The sequence below is a fragment of the Emydura macquarii genome, unplaced genomic scaffold, assembly GCF_026122565.2.
Source record: "Emydura macquarii macquarii isolate MOO-44397 ecotype Brisbane River unplaced genomic scaffold, CSIRO-AGI_Emac_v2 contig_1483, whole genome shotgun sequence".
Classification (NCBI taxonomy): domain Eukaryota; kingdom Metazoa; phylum Chordata; order Testudines; family Chelidae; genus Emydura; species Emydura macquarii.
The window spans coordinates 15,069,074-15,083,982 of NW_027131620.1; the positions used below are offsets into that span (position 1 = coordinate 15,069,074).

Consider the following 14,909-nt stretch of genomic DNA (forward strand, 5'->3'; position numbering starts at 1 on the left):
CCTTTATTGCTTGCTCTTTAGTCTATTTTGCACACTAGATGATGACTAGAGTTTGATTTTATAAGCTGATTTCTAATGTTTCATGCTTCCTGTTAAATGTTTCAACAGTTTTCAAGTCAGTACTAAAATCTACCAATGAGCATAATTTTTAAGATTTCAGAGATTGGCTAGCTAAACTTTCACGAGTGTAAAAACTAACCTACTCAGATGTTTTGTATGTCTCCAAAATAGCTGGTTTAAAAACACCATGTGATTAACTACAGCAAGAATACACTACATGCTGTATCCCCAAAGAATATTATATCTACTAAAATGGAATTTTTAAGCAAATGAAGCAATATTTTGAGAATTTCAAGTACAAAAGCAGCAGAAATTCACATTAGACTGCACCTTTCAGCCTAAAGAATGTATCAGCACAAAAACACTTATTGCAACTTTTCTGGATAGATTATCAGTCCTTGTAGCAAAGGAGATAGTTCTAAAAAGAAAAGTCAAACTATTAAAAATAAATATAGGTCACTAACACATTCTCTGCACATTCCTCTTTGTAACAAATGTGGCCTGTTAGATGTTTGTGGATAACAATCAAATCTAAAATTTGGTGACACTTTTTATTTTTACTTATACAAACATAAGATTAGGAAAAATAATGAAATTAAGTCTCATGTGAATACTTGCATTGATCTCATTTACACAGTCAAAGCAACCCAATGACTCAGTTAAATTTTTGCAGAAATAGGAGATATTAGGATTCTTATTAGAAGCTGCTGAAATGTGTACCAAATTCCTGCCATGAATTCAAAGCCATTCAGCACCACCCAGATTTCTTTTTCTTGGTGGTCACTCTTGGATAATTTCATAGGTTAGCTGGTATAAGACTCCAGATATAACAGCAGCACAAGCCTGCAACTTCCTAAATACTGCTTAGTTCAAAATATTTTTAATCACTGCCATGCTGAAAGTGCTAATCCACATAGATGCAAACAAGATAAAAACACTGCAGAGTGCTAATTTAATTCTGTGTGCACATCACAATCTATTGGGATCAGTACATCCCCAGACCAACACACTCTTGATAGTCAAGAACATCCATAAGCAGCAACACTGCCTCAAGAATGTCAATACGTACTTTACAGGATTAGCCAAAGTTTTCATTTGACTTGTTATGTTTGAGTTCTCTCCAAGTTTTGTGATTTATCTTAGAACGCTGTGGTTCTAAAGTTTCCATACATTCCTTCCTTCCTTCTTCTGCTCCTTTCACCCACAAGGGCTATGTCTAGACTGACAGCAGCGAATTTGCCACTGTCACAACGATTTATCCAGATCGATTGAGCAGAAGTGGAGATCCGTTCAACTGACCCGGAAATCGATGCTATTAATCCACCACTGCCAGGTGGAGTAACAATGCATTGATGAGAGGGCATTTCCCATCGGCACAGCAAACTGAAGACACTGCAGTAAGCAGAAGTTAGGAAGTCGACAGGAGATACGCAAGCTACTCTACGTAGCTTGAATCTTCCGTCGACTGCCATTGAATTTGGCAGCAAGTGTAGACAGAGTCAAGGTACTTACTACCTAGATCTTCCAAAACTGCCTTAGCAGTTTTTGCAGGGAAGCAAGTATCTGACTAGAATACTAGTTACTTTCTATATTTACTGTGGAGGACTAAGGGATGGAGCTTCACATGCAATCATAGTTAAAACTAAGGTCTACATGGATCAGTCTCCATCAGGAGTCAGACAACAATATTAAGCCTGAAAAAGCTTCCCTCCAAACACCTCTAAATAGAGCAGTGCTCAAGATAGACAATTCAGCTATTATTCTAAAATTCTATGGAAACATGACCTAGTGCTTGAAGCAATAAGGTTTTAGAAACTAATCCAAATGTGAATAGACTTCAGCTGTTCACATTCCAGAACCAGGCAACAAAATCACTGCAGACATGTTTATAGGTCAGAACCTGCTTCTTTTTTTTCAGCCTATGAACCAACTGCTCAGGTTTTAGTCAAAACTTTGTTCACTCATGTTCAATAAGCAGAGTTTAGGAAACAGCTGCTGCAAATTTACCTCTTTGCTTGGAACAATCTTAGATAGTTTACCTCCACTCCTCACAGCCCTACCTCCACCCCCACTCCCAGCTTTCAAGTAAACAACTTGAAAGAGCTCTCTGCCTTTTTTTACCCTCTGTGAATCTGAGATGAGATTTCCAACCTCAGGAGAAACCAAATAAAAGGATTTAAATTAAATGGAACCACACTGCACTATTCTATGCCTCAATTTCCACATCTGCAAAATGGGGACAATACTACCCACCCTTCCTTTGTAAAGTGCTTTGAAACTATAGATGAAAAATGCTGTATAGTAGCTGAACCTTATTATAGAGACCTTGGCATACAGTTGGCAATTTAGACATCAAGAAAAAAGCACTAAACAGAATCATGAGTGCTCCCTTTCATCACTGTTTGTAGGTGACAGAAACGTCTGCCAGAATTGGAGATTTGAAAGAATCCATAATGAGCTAAAACTTTACTTGAAGTATAATTGTCAGCTTGTGGCAGCAGCCATCACTCAACATTTACCCCTATACCAGTCAACTGCTTGAATACATGAATCTGCAGTTTTTTTCCATACCTCAAGATGAATTTACCACTCTTTTTAAAAACCAAGTGAAAACTGAACTGTTACAAGTGAAATTTTTCTAATTAACATTTTCTTATCTGTACTTCTATCCATGTACACAATGTTTGTTTGTACAAAGATATAAATTGTTTGAAACAGTCGTTACCTAGTTTGCTCCTTCAAGCAAAGCCCATTTATATCTTTACTCCAATTGCATGATAATTTTCCAGATGCACAGTCACTACCAATCTGGAAATATTTCAGCATTAACATTTATTCTCAGAGCAGGGAGAGCCTAAGAATCTTGTATTCAAGAATTCATCTTTCCTGTTAAGCAGATATTTAACTAATTCTATAGATTTTTTTTTAAAAGAAATCTCCATATATTTCATAGTACTGCAAACTATGAGAAATATAGGAATGACCCACAGATGACTTCTATATAGAATATATAAACTTTGCAAAACCAAACTTGAGAAATATTTTGACAGAACTCCAAATCGTGCACAAAACAAAGTATCCTTTTACTGGTGAAATTTAAGCTACTCAGGTTACCAAACTTCTGTAAGAGTGCTCATTAATCTATGGTGATTCACACCTCACTCAAAGCAAAAGTTTAATTATAGGCCATGTTTTACCATATATTAAAAAGGCAGGCAACAACTTTTACAAATTAAGGTGGTATGTGTCCTGTAATAGACATTTAGAATATTTTAGATTGCCACGTACAACAGAAAACTTGAGACTGAGGTGGAGAACGAATTTTACAAGTAGTTTGTTTTAAGTGAAGTAGAAAATTAAGAAAATATCAGGTGAAAAATAGGTAACTGCTTCCTAGCTGCATTCAAAAATTAATTTAAAAAACCACTCTTATAGGACCTCTTGTTTGAAGTCAAATATTTTACAAACTTTAAGTGACCCTTGTGAGATACAGACAGCAAAACTGAAGCCTAAAGTAACAACTCACAGAGTATGGAAGTGAACACATGTCGTTTTTCTCCCAATCCAACCCTTCTCGCATTAAGACACCTTTAAATCAGAGAGTCACACTTCCTAGCTTCTGTAGGCCAAACTCACTGCACACACCAGGGGTTTTTTGCATCCTCCATGGCCCCTTCCCTGCCTCTAAAGCACACTGCCACCCTTCCATCCCCCCTTTAGTTCAGGGATATATGTAAATAGCTAAGAATGTATCATTTGTAGTTTATTACATTAGTTTTCTTCTTTCTGCCTCGCAGATAAGACATTCAGGATATCAACATTTTAAACTCCATTGGAATGATGGACAGCATTTAGATGGGGAATGTTGTTATAATGGAAGGAGTTAGTGATTTTCATTGACCAGTTCATTGTTCTGATGCCTACAATACTCCCTGAAATTTTGGAAGTTATGTTACATCCAGAGAAATACCATCAAGTTGAGTTTATGGCCTCATTTCACTCAGCCAAAAATTGTCAGATTTCCGTAAGAAAAAGCTATGCAAGAAAGTCATTTTTTCAGGTAACTGATCTTTCTGGATTTCTTTAGTGGCAAAATTGTTAGAGGTATTTCAGATAAGCTAGAGTGTGCAGAAGGAGAAAAAAAAGCTTTTCTCCCCTATGTAGAAGAATATTGCCAGCCAGTTAGTAACTTCCTTGAAAATGTATTGAATCATAAGTTTAATGTTTCCTGTACCTTTAGGTGATCCAGGGACAGTGAAGTTTTGGTTTTAATTCCAAGGAGGGTATTTATGTTGGAGAAAGCCTAGGAAGAAAAAATGCAGTGTTAGCAATTTGTTTTGTGAAGCTATTGAAATATTTTAGGGTCTTCTATGATTTCTCATTGCTAAAAATCATCATCAAAAGCAATGAAGGAACTTCTGAATATGAGGGTAAAATTGTCCCAAGTATAGCTGAGCATGACGACTGCTTGGAAATTTTGAAACTGGTTTTCATAAGAATGCAAACTCCACATATATTTTAACTTTCTTTCTGTCACTTGTTTTATAAGATGCATTCAATATATGCATTGTAAGACCAGCATTTAGTCTGTGAATTTCAGAGGAGCCTAAGGGACTTGGGTGCCTAACTCCCTTAGGCCCCACTGAAAATCTCAGACTTAGACAAGCACACACAAGCATGATTTTCTCATTGACAGATTATTTGCAAATTAACTTCATTTTTACCATGCAGAACTGCAGCTTGATTTGACAACCCTTCTCTTTCTGCTCCCCTTCCCGAACCCCAAGTAAACTTCCTTAGGGTATGTCTGCCATACGGAGACAATCTTGCCATAACTAAACCAGCACAACCCCATAGTGTAAATGCAGCCTACACTAGTCGGTGTACGAGGAACACCACCTCCCTGAGCTACAGCAGCTACCCTGATGGAAGCATTCTTTCATTGACTTAGCCGAGTCTAAGCTGGGGGTTAGGTCAGAATACATATGTTGGTCAGGCACGTGGGGTTTGTCCCTGCACTATATCCCTGACTGATGTAGTTATGTCAGCCTACTTTTAAGTGTAGACCAAGCTTTAGATTTGGAGAGATGGCTGGAATCATGGAGTCCATCAATCCTGCTCTTCGCCTTGCTATAATGCTTAAGAATATGATGTACCCCTTCCATAGCAAGGCTTGATCGCACTGCCATGTGATCTAACACTGGAGGACTAAGATCAGATAAGGGAACAGAAGTTATGCCTCCTACACAGAATCAGATCCAGTGCATTGCAATGCACTAACCAGAGAAACAGATACCAGATAGTCTTATTCAAATACTGACTTTTGCAACCATCTTTAAAAGTTACAGTAACAGTCATGCACACAGTATTGTCAGTTAAAGTGTTGGCTCTGGCACTGTGTTGCAGGATTTTTATAAGTCTGGTTGAATAGCAGAAGCTTAACTATGGATGAAACTCTGCAGCCCTTACATACTTCCATGTGAGTTTTAGCTGACTATTAACTACACAATCAGGCCCCAGGTCAGGCTGCTGAAATGACTTCTTGTGCTATGTATTGATATCATGTGGTAGAAGCAGGAAAAGGAGAAAGAGAACAGATAAACTGATTAGCAAAAGCTCCCTAAACAGTCAGTGCTCACACGTAAATTAAGTTTTGTCAAAGGTTTAAAACATAAGTAACATTAAGGCAATGATTTCAATGTTCAAACTTGGTCATGTCTCATGTATTAAAATTTACCTAGTTAAACACAAGGCTTGGTTTTTTTAAAAGAAATAAATGCTTTCAGTACTAATATCAAGTCAGTCATTTGCAATTTCCATTTACAACAGTCCTACTCAATGCATTTATTTGTTTTTTCTAACAGACATAACACATAGCACATCCACAGTTTTGCCTGTTCAGTTTTGAAAACGAGAGTTTGTTTCCTACTCAGTTATTTCCTACTATTTTATAAGAGAAGATGGATATTCTTGTGGTTAAACAACAGGATTATCACTCAAGGGGGATCTAGATTCTATTACTGGTTCCACCACAAACTTCATCTGTGAAGTCTGGCAAGTCACTTAACCCCTCTCTGCCTCAGCTTCCATATATGAAAAATTGGACTAAAACTCACCTACCACTACTACCCCTACAGGGGAGTTCAATGTATTAAGCCAATGTTCAAAAGGTGCTTAGATATTGTATTGTATTAGCGCTATAAAAAATGCTTACAAATAAAACATTGAGACTAAATGGTCAGAGAGATCAGGTTTCCTCCAACAAGGAATCCCAAGATCAGTGTTTGCACAGGTGTATTGATCTTTAAAACATTTGTACTGACCCACTGAAGAATTTCTAGTCCTAGCTGGCTCTAAGGTAGCAGGTCCTAATTATGCCCCAGACTACCATCTTACACATCCCATATTAAAATATGTCCCAAGCTACTGGAATTAATTGATTTAATTAATTAAAGATCCATTTTTATGTAATTTGAAAACTGGCACCTTTCAGGTAGCATAAGGCATTGGTTCCAAACTACAGTGGTTCTTGAGATCAGTTACTAAAATCACATCTCAGATGAAGCAGAAAAGTAAGTTCTGATGGCTTCTGATTATTCTAAATAAATGTTTTATACCACTGGGGAAGTGAAATTCCCAGCTTTCCCATGAAATAAAGTGATTTATTTCTAAGACTGGGTGGTTTGCAACATATTGTGCCTTAACAGTTACTGGTCTCTTGGTACTGCAATGATTTTTTGGCATAAGCCAAGACTGAAAATAAGTCCCAATGTGTTTCAGTCCCTAACATAAAAGTCTTATAACTATCTTATTAGAGTCAAAGAGAGATTTAAAGAGAGATTTAAGTTCCTCTTTCTCCATAGGATTTTCACCTGGACACTACACAAAAGAGAAAAGCATTCCTTCATTGCAGCAGTAGAGTCTCTGAGAATGCAGTTTGCAAAATGATTGTAACCATTTTCAATAGCTGGATATTTATTTAAATGCTCGGACTTCTTGTCCTTTTAATCCCCCTTTCACTGTTATATAGGTGACTTTCCTCATCAAATTCAAATGCTAACCATCCCAGAACACTGTGTGAGGCAGTTCAAGGATACACATCAAGTATTACATTTAAAATTTTATTTAAAAAATAATTGACTACATGAAGGTTTGACCTTCAGTCCATGCATCATGTATGGTTTTTAGTATAATGTACTGTCTAAAATTGTAAATAAAGTGAGACAGGGACAATATATTCTATATTTATTTTACAAAGCAGTATACAACAGAAGACTGGAAAAAGAAAAGATGAGGAAAGGGTGGTGCAATAAATACTAGCTGACAAGGAACTCTCAGTCTACACAAATGAAAATTGTGTAAGACATACTAACATTTCCAGCTACCTTTTTTAGATGAACAAATCCAATTTATTCTATGCTTAGGTATCTTGTAAAAAAAAATAATCAGAGAAATGTTAGCTATAAATAATACAATACCTTACAGATACAATCACATTAAATTGAGATGTTACAGTTGCATTCTGCACAGATGTTTAAAAACTAAAGGAATTCTTCAATCACTATAAATATAACAAAAGTCAATATATTATGAACATCTGTCACTTGTGTAGTTCAAATCTTCAGAATGACAAGGCAGAAGAATAATTACTAGGGCAGGTTTATGAAGTTTAACATCTAATTGATTGATACATATTTCCATCAGAATGGATGAAAATGACTTTTAAGCAAATAAGAGGTTCTACATCTGTATTCTTATCCATTTTAATTCTTATTTTCATATTACTACCGCAAAACCAACCTGGCATCATCACTATTAAATGTCTTCTGCTTTGTGTTTAATAATATCCTCCCTATTATCATACTTGTTATTAAATAGTTTGTAATTATAAAGAACATAAATCTACTACAGACTAGCTGAAACCAGTATGTTCCTAGAAACCCATTTCTGAATGTTTGTGTCCTTTCTTTGAAGGGGGTAGCTAATTTTCATATAATTTTAAATACTGTATCGGTTTTCAGAAACTAAGTAAGGGAGTAAAAATAGTAACGGATTAATAAGGCACAGTAAAGCAGACTATTTTATGTGCCACTGTAATCAGTTAAAACTAAAGAAAAGTCTAAAAAGTGACAATTATGCTGTAGACAGAATAATTTTTTCTAATCAGCAATAAATTCCAGTCCAGGGGTATAAAAGGAAAGACAGAAGTTTTTATAAAATGAAACATGCAGAATTTCAGGAATTCTGATTAGGAATAGTGGTGTTTTTGACAATCACCACAAAAGACTAATTGAATTTAGGGTTAAATAAATCTCTTATCTATCTGAGGCACTTACATGGCTTCCACTACAACAGTATTTGACTGCCTCACAATCTTTAATATGTTTATATCAAACATCCCTGTGAAGTACAGAGTGCTATTATCCCCATTTTACAGATGAGAAACAGAGGCACAGAGAGACAAAGTGATTTGCTCAAGGTCTCAGAGAGTCTGTGGTGGAGCAGGGTTTTGGTGACACCTGCAATTTTGAAGGAATGGTTTACATATCACATTCTTTATGAATTATAAGTTTTCTAGTATCATCGTATAAAAAACTAAAACTCGCAGAAAGACTCCACTTAAACCTTAGTAGAAATAGTAGTGTTGATTAACTGAAGCCCAAAAATTGAGGGCTTGAAAAATTTTCCAACACCCATCTAACTAGAATATTACACCTACCACCCTATCCCAACCAGTGAGAAGAACAACGTCCCACAAAACTACTGAGAAGATGAAGGGTGTGGATATTCATACAAAGTGCTGCTCCAGGAAACCCTACTCAGGACTTCCATCTCTTATTAAATTAATACCTTAATGGCATGAAAAATTATACAAGTTTTGTCAATGTGTGTAGAAACTATCCTTGGGTCTGTCAGATATCTGTATAATATATTAGACATGCCCAAGATGCAGCAGTGCAATGTTTGGAAATGTATCCCATGTCTACTTGTCATTATTGCCCATTTCTAACTTGATGGCTACCAAGATGATGCTATTATTGTCTCTATTATCAGCCTCTGCTAGTAAGGGCAATACATAAACTCCACCACTCCATCATCTTAAGCCTCCTGACTGTAGGGAAGGATCTTTACATCTCCTCCAGCCTCCTCACTACAGTGGCAAGGTGCACTGTTACTCTATCCTTCACTCAGCTTCTATTTTTGTATTCTCCTCTGTGGTGTTTCAGCATCCTGCCTGTTCCTAACTTTTTCAAGGAGCAGTGAAAAAGGCAAAGACACGACTACTGTAGTTTCACTGATGTTAGCTGGAATGTATTAAGATAAGCATTTAAAGGCTTACATATAAGAATTGCCATTATCACAAAAATATTGTAAATGAAATGTTTTCATTTATTTTTCTAAAACGTTACATGGTTTGAAGATACACACTCAAGGTTAATAATGGTAGTTATCAGCAATACCACACAGATCTTCTCTAGTGGTCCAGTCCACTAAAATAAACAAAACACAGACATGCAATGTAGATACCAACATCTTCATGTCTAAGAAAAGTTGTCAATACAACTGTTGAAAATGTTGTTACAACAGGGGAAATAATTCCCCTTTTTTGGAATCATTAATGTGTTAAAATAGTTGAACCACTTTCACAATTTCTGGATTTACCAATAAAGACTATTAGATGGGGCTTTAAAAATACGGACACCTGTAGAATAGAATTTATACTATTCAGGGACATCTGAGATGTAGGCAGCCCATTTTTTCAATTTAGCTCTTAGCTCCTGTAGTTTCAGCAGCACAATTGTACAGATATAGTTAAATCTATGGATAGTTTAACTTCTATGAAGATTGGTTTGACAGATTCCCACATAGGAAAAATTTTACAGATATGAAAGACTTTAAAAAAGTCTGGCTGTTGGAAACTATTGATTTTAGTGTGTCTTATTGATTTATTTTCTTTCTTTACACACACACTCACTCTCTCTCTCTCGTTTTATTTTGTTAAAATGAAATTTTATAACCCAATAAGGATTTTGGACAGGGAGGTGCAAAATGTGGGGGTGAGGGGAGAAATCAGCTATACAGGATATGTCTACACTAAAGTTTTTTACCTAGTTAACACCTTTGTACAGGCTAGTCTGGACACTTTCCACATGCTTGTGGTTTATTCTAAACAGATTCCTTGAGTTTACCTTGACCAGTTAAGACACATTAAAAACTCAACTTGTTAAAATTGTAGCATAAGTGAAACATCTTCATTAACTCATGTCAAAATATAGTTTTCCCCTAGTATGGACATTGCCATAATGTACTGTAGTTGCATGTTAAAAGGAGAATTACAAGGATTTTAAATAAAATTCAGAAAACCTTTGTGTAGCTATTTTATTAACTTACTCCCCACGCGGTGAAGGAAGGATTATATTGCTGTTTTGGCAATTTTATGTGTTTGTATCACTGCCTTCCTAGCCTTCCCACCAACACACGTTGCGTTCTTCCTCCTCTTTACCCAGGCAAAAACAAACATAAGGCTGTCATTTGTGTATCAAGTTAAGATGTTGCCAATCAGGGCTCTAACAACAGGGCAGCAGGGAAACACAGCTTTCAAAGAAACCTGTTGCTGTTACATCTACCAAAAATTGGGTGTCAGGAGGGGAAAATGGGGGTGACGGGTGCCGCAGCTACCAACCACCCTGCTGCTCGGGTGGTGAGCGGGAAGGATGAAACCTGGTGCTGCAGCTGCTACCTCCCTATACACCTGGGGGGTCGGTGTGGGACGAGGGGCGGGATGCTCCCTGCAGCTGCCTCCCCCGCGAACAGGGAGGCGAGTCCTACCCAGCGCGGCCTGCTCTGCCTCACAAGCCTCAAGCCGGGCCCGCTCTGTACCCTGAGCCAGGCCCCTTCCCCTACGCCAGGCCAGGCCGGCTCCCCCGAGGGCCCGCCTGCCGCTGCCCATGAGGACGGGACTGCGGCTCGTTCCCGGGAAGCGGGAGGCGAAGGGGAACCCTGCTGCTGCTGGGTCTGGAGGCGCTGCTACCCACAGAGCACCCTCTCCCATCCCCGCCAGTCCGGCCCGCTGCTGCCGCCCCCCTCGCACGCCCCACAGCTCGAGGCACCAGAACCGCCGCTGCCCCCACTAGGCCCCAAAGCCACTGCCACCGCCCCCCCATGGGGAATCCGGAGCCGCTCCCCTCTCACCTGGCTGCCTGGGCTGCGGCTCCCGGGCCGGCTAGTGCTGCGGGCGGGCAGGCGGGCGGCTCAGTCCATTGGCCGGGTCCCGAGGGGGAAGGGGGGGTCCGGGAAGGGGGGGGCGAATCGCAGTAGCGGAGGGAGGCGGCGGACACAGGGCAAACACTAAAGAGAATGAGCGCCGGGGGCAGGTCCGGTCGGGGAGGAAGTGACGGCACCGCGTCGGGGAAGAGGGGGAGCCAATCAGAGTGGCCGCAGCGCCTTATAGCACCGCCCATCTTACTGTCTGTAGCCAATCCGCTAGCGGACCGGCCCGATTCACAGCCCTTCTCCAGGACTACAGCTCCCGGCATGCACTGCTCACTCCGCCCACCTCACCGCCAAGAGAACTACAGCTCCCGGCATGCATCGCCCACCCCGTCTACGTCATCTCCAAGGGGACTACAGCTCCCGGGATGCTTATTGCTCGGCCCCCCTGACTCGTGTGTTGGGGCTAGCGGAGGGGGGACTCGAACTTACTCACACTTTCGCCAACGAAACAGCCCAAGCTGCGGCCCTAGGCTGGGGTTCCTTGGGCCCTGGGCTGCCCATAGGCCGGAGCTTATTCTTCATACAGGGCCTCAAGCCTCGCTTGAGATTGGCTCAGACTGTTTCTGTTCGGCGTGAGGGAGGCGTCCCCTACAGCCCTCTGACTCAGGGGGGCTAATGGCCAGGGATGGGGATAGGCGCCGCTACAGTGAGCCTTGCAGCTGGCGGGGAACCCCTGCCTACGCTGTAGGGGTGTGAGACGCCAAGAATGCGGGCTTTACGTGGTGCAAGAGCAGGGCCCCTAGGGTCCAGTTGTGGGTAACTCCAATACCCGTGAATTACTCACTCTGGGGTAGGCGAGGCAGTGCAAACAGCGCACTTAGGGGAGCGGGGCCCTGACAGTGGAGATGAGATTGTAAAATCCGCACTGGAGGCAGTAGTGCTTTGGGTTTGTCTTGTTTGTATATATCCCAGACGAGCCGCCTGGACCCTTTAAACTACTGTACTACAAATAATTAGTTAAAAACAGCTTAAAATCCATAGCTAGAAGGTCGTATTGCATTGCATTTATGGAGGTGTTAGGGCACAGATTTAAGGCCCCAAACCCAACATTAAGTGTGCATGTTTGGCCTGCTGAGCTCTCTATTCTTATTCAAATAAAATGCTAGGGAACTTTTAAATAAAATTCCCAGTTAAAAAGCTGTTACTGTATACTTTCCAAGAGAATTAAAGCCTGCAATAAGGAAAAAAATAGAATTTAACAGATCCCTGCTGAGGAACTTTAAGGATATGACCATTTTAGTTATGGATGTTGAAGCAGCAGCCAGGCTGTTATGACTACAGAACTACTGCCTCAAAGAGCATACAGTCTTCAACATACACAGACACAAAAAGGTCCTTACAAACTAATGGAAGAATATTAAAAAATAAGCTTTACTAGTTGAGATTCTTTTCTCTGCTTATTCAGTATTAGAAGGTAAGGGCCTGCAATATTAAAGATTAATTTTTCTTCTCACCTCTTGAATTCCAAAATACATAATGTGTGATCACACTGAAGTTATAAAGATGATGGATGTACAAGTACAATCAGTAACTAGGGACTGGAACAGTGTTGGGTAAATTTTTTCTGAAGAAAAAAAGTTTCACAAATTATATTATCCCCCTGCCACAGTGGCTGGCTGAAGTGTGTATCAATTTAAATTCTACATCCTTTGAACCTTATCAAAACATGTAGAAGGAATTAAAAATATGAAGCAAGGGTATAGTCTAGACAGCTATTTCCTATTTGTTCAGTTTGCATGTGTGGTTTCATTTTGCATTGATCAGGAGCCTGTTCTCCCCTCCCCACCAGATCCCCCAAAAGCACTAACAAACTTAGTTTTGTGTACTTCTGTGACAATATTTAAATTGTATGTACTTGACTCTGAAATTAGCACCTGAAATAGTTGTACTTATTAAATATTGGCAGTCTGACAGACAAAAATAAGGTATGAGTTTATTGATTTTACCGATTCCAAGCAGAACACCACTGTTGGAAAGTTTACATTTCTGGATTACTGGCAACAGTAATTTCTGGCAACAGTCTACAACCTTTCATAATCTTAGATTTGCATAATATGTTGAGCCATTAAGTCCAATATCCTCCTTCCAAAAATAGCCACTAACCCTGTGTTCCAAAATTGTGATCAATTGTGCAGAGCTGTACTGGAAGATTTCCTTCCCAAAGCCACTGTAAAAATCAAATTTACAATCAGAATTCTGCCTGAGATTTAACCATCACCAAATATTATTATGCATAATCACTAATACCTCTAGGAAGCTAAGCTTTCCTCAGTCCGTAAATTTCTTGAGGGTGGTTAAGAAGCAGCAAACTGCAGATTTTCACGTTAAAAACAAAGTTATAACAACATTATGGTGTGATGCCAAAAGTAAGCTTAAATAAACTATTTTTTTTTCTGAAAGGGAAAATGCTAGGTAGGTCAGGTGTCAATCTGTTTTGCCAGACAAAGGTGGTGGAATTCTGTTTAAAAATATTTATTCTTCCTTAATACAGTAGATTAAAGAGGGGTTTTTTTAAAGTTACAATGTAACATTTAAGGACCTGTAGTATTTGAATCCTTCACTAAAACTAAAATTAGTTATTTTTGCCTCTGTTTTGCTGATAAATGGAAAAAAACCCTTGTAGGCAGTCTGCATCATACAATCGTGTAAATAGCTTAGTTATAAAGTGTAAAAGATTGTATACAGAAATCAATTCAATTACAAGCACTACGTCAAAACAAATAGATATGGAGTTTACCATGACAATACCCAATTCTATATTTATTATTAGCATGCTTTTCAAATAAACAATAAGGAAAATACATTGTACAGCTTTAAGTACAGTGACAAGATTGCCTTTAAAAAATCATTTGCCAATATTAAAATATTAGACATACATACCATGTTGTACTTAAATACCAATTCCCATCTTGTCCTTATCTGTTGTATAGTAATTGCTGTATGCCGTTAAGGTATCTTTAGTATTCCATCCCAGAGATGTTTGCAGTTCAGCAGTAGATGAAGTTATCGGAGTTACCTACTTAACTGATCAGTTATTGTGAGGGTTAAAAGGTGACCTACAAAAGAAAAAGCAATTATGGGCACTTCGGGGTAGGGTAGAGGGACTAGTTTATAAAACAGATGTCAATTTTTTTCTTATTAATTTTGTACATTAGAAATGCAGATCTTACCTACATTGTTTTTACTGAAAAGATTATGAACATTTGGAGTAATGATGTGAAATCTGAGAAATTGAGGGGGAAAGGATGTGTAGCCAGTGAATCAAGTTTTAAACAAATAGTTATGTAATCTGAAAATATGAGGCAACAATTAGGTGAGAGTGTGAAGCTATGTCTACACTGATGGCAGCAAATTCAGATCAATTTATCCGGTTCAACTGAGCAGCAAGGACCCGCTCAATCGATCCAGAAGTGGATTTAATGAAACCATCTCCCCAAAAAGCATAGCAGTGCATCGACAGGTATGCATTTCCAGTTGGCACAGCGCAGTGGAGACAGAGTGCTAAATGGAAATTACGAAGTCAACGGGAATTACACAAGCTACTCTGAGTAGCTTGCACAATTCCTGTCGACTGC

The 14,909-nt window shown here is 39.1% G+C and overlaps 1 protein-coding gene across 4 annotated transcripts in view; it reads right to left on the minus strand.

The window, feature by feature from the left end:
- STAU1 (staufen double-stranded RNA binding protein 1) overlaps positions 1-11,398 on the minus strand; it is a 37,942-nt gene extending 26,544 nt beyond the window's left edge. For 3 of the 4 annotated variants that reach the window (XM_067554273.1, XM_067554274.1, XM_067554270.1), the window contains exons 1-2: positions 11,254-11,398; positions 4,295-4,363 (exon numbers count right to left, since the gene is read on the minus strand). The gene's annotated coding sequence lies outside the window, so the exon portion shown is untranslated. The remainder of the gene's footprint in view (positions 1-4,294; positions 4,364-11,253) is intronic. The other variant, XM_067554271.1, reaches the window with a different exon arrangement.
- Positions 11,399-14,909: the final 3,511 nt, after the last annotated feature.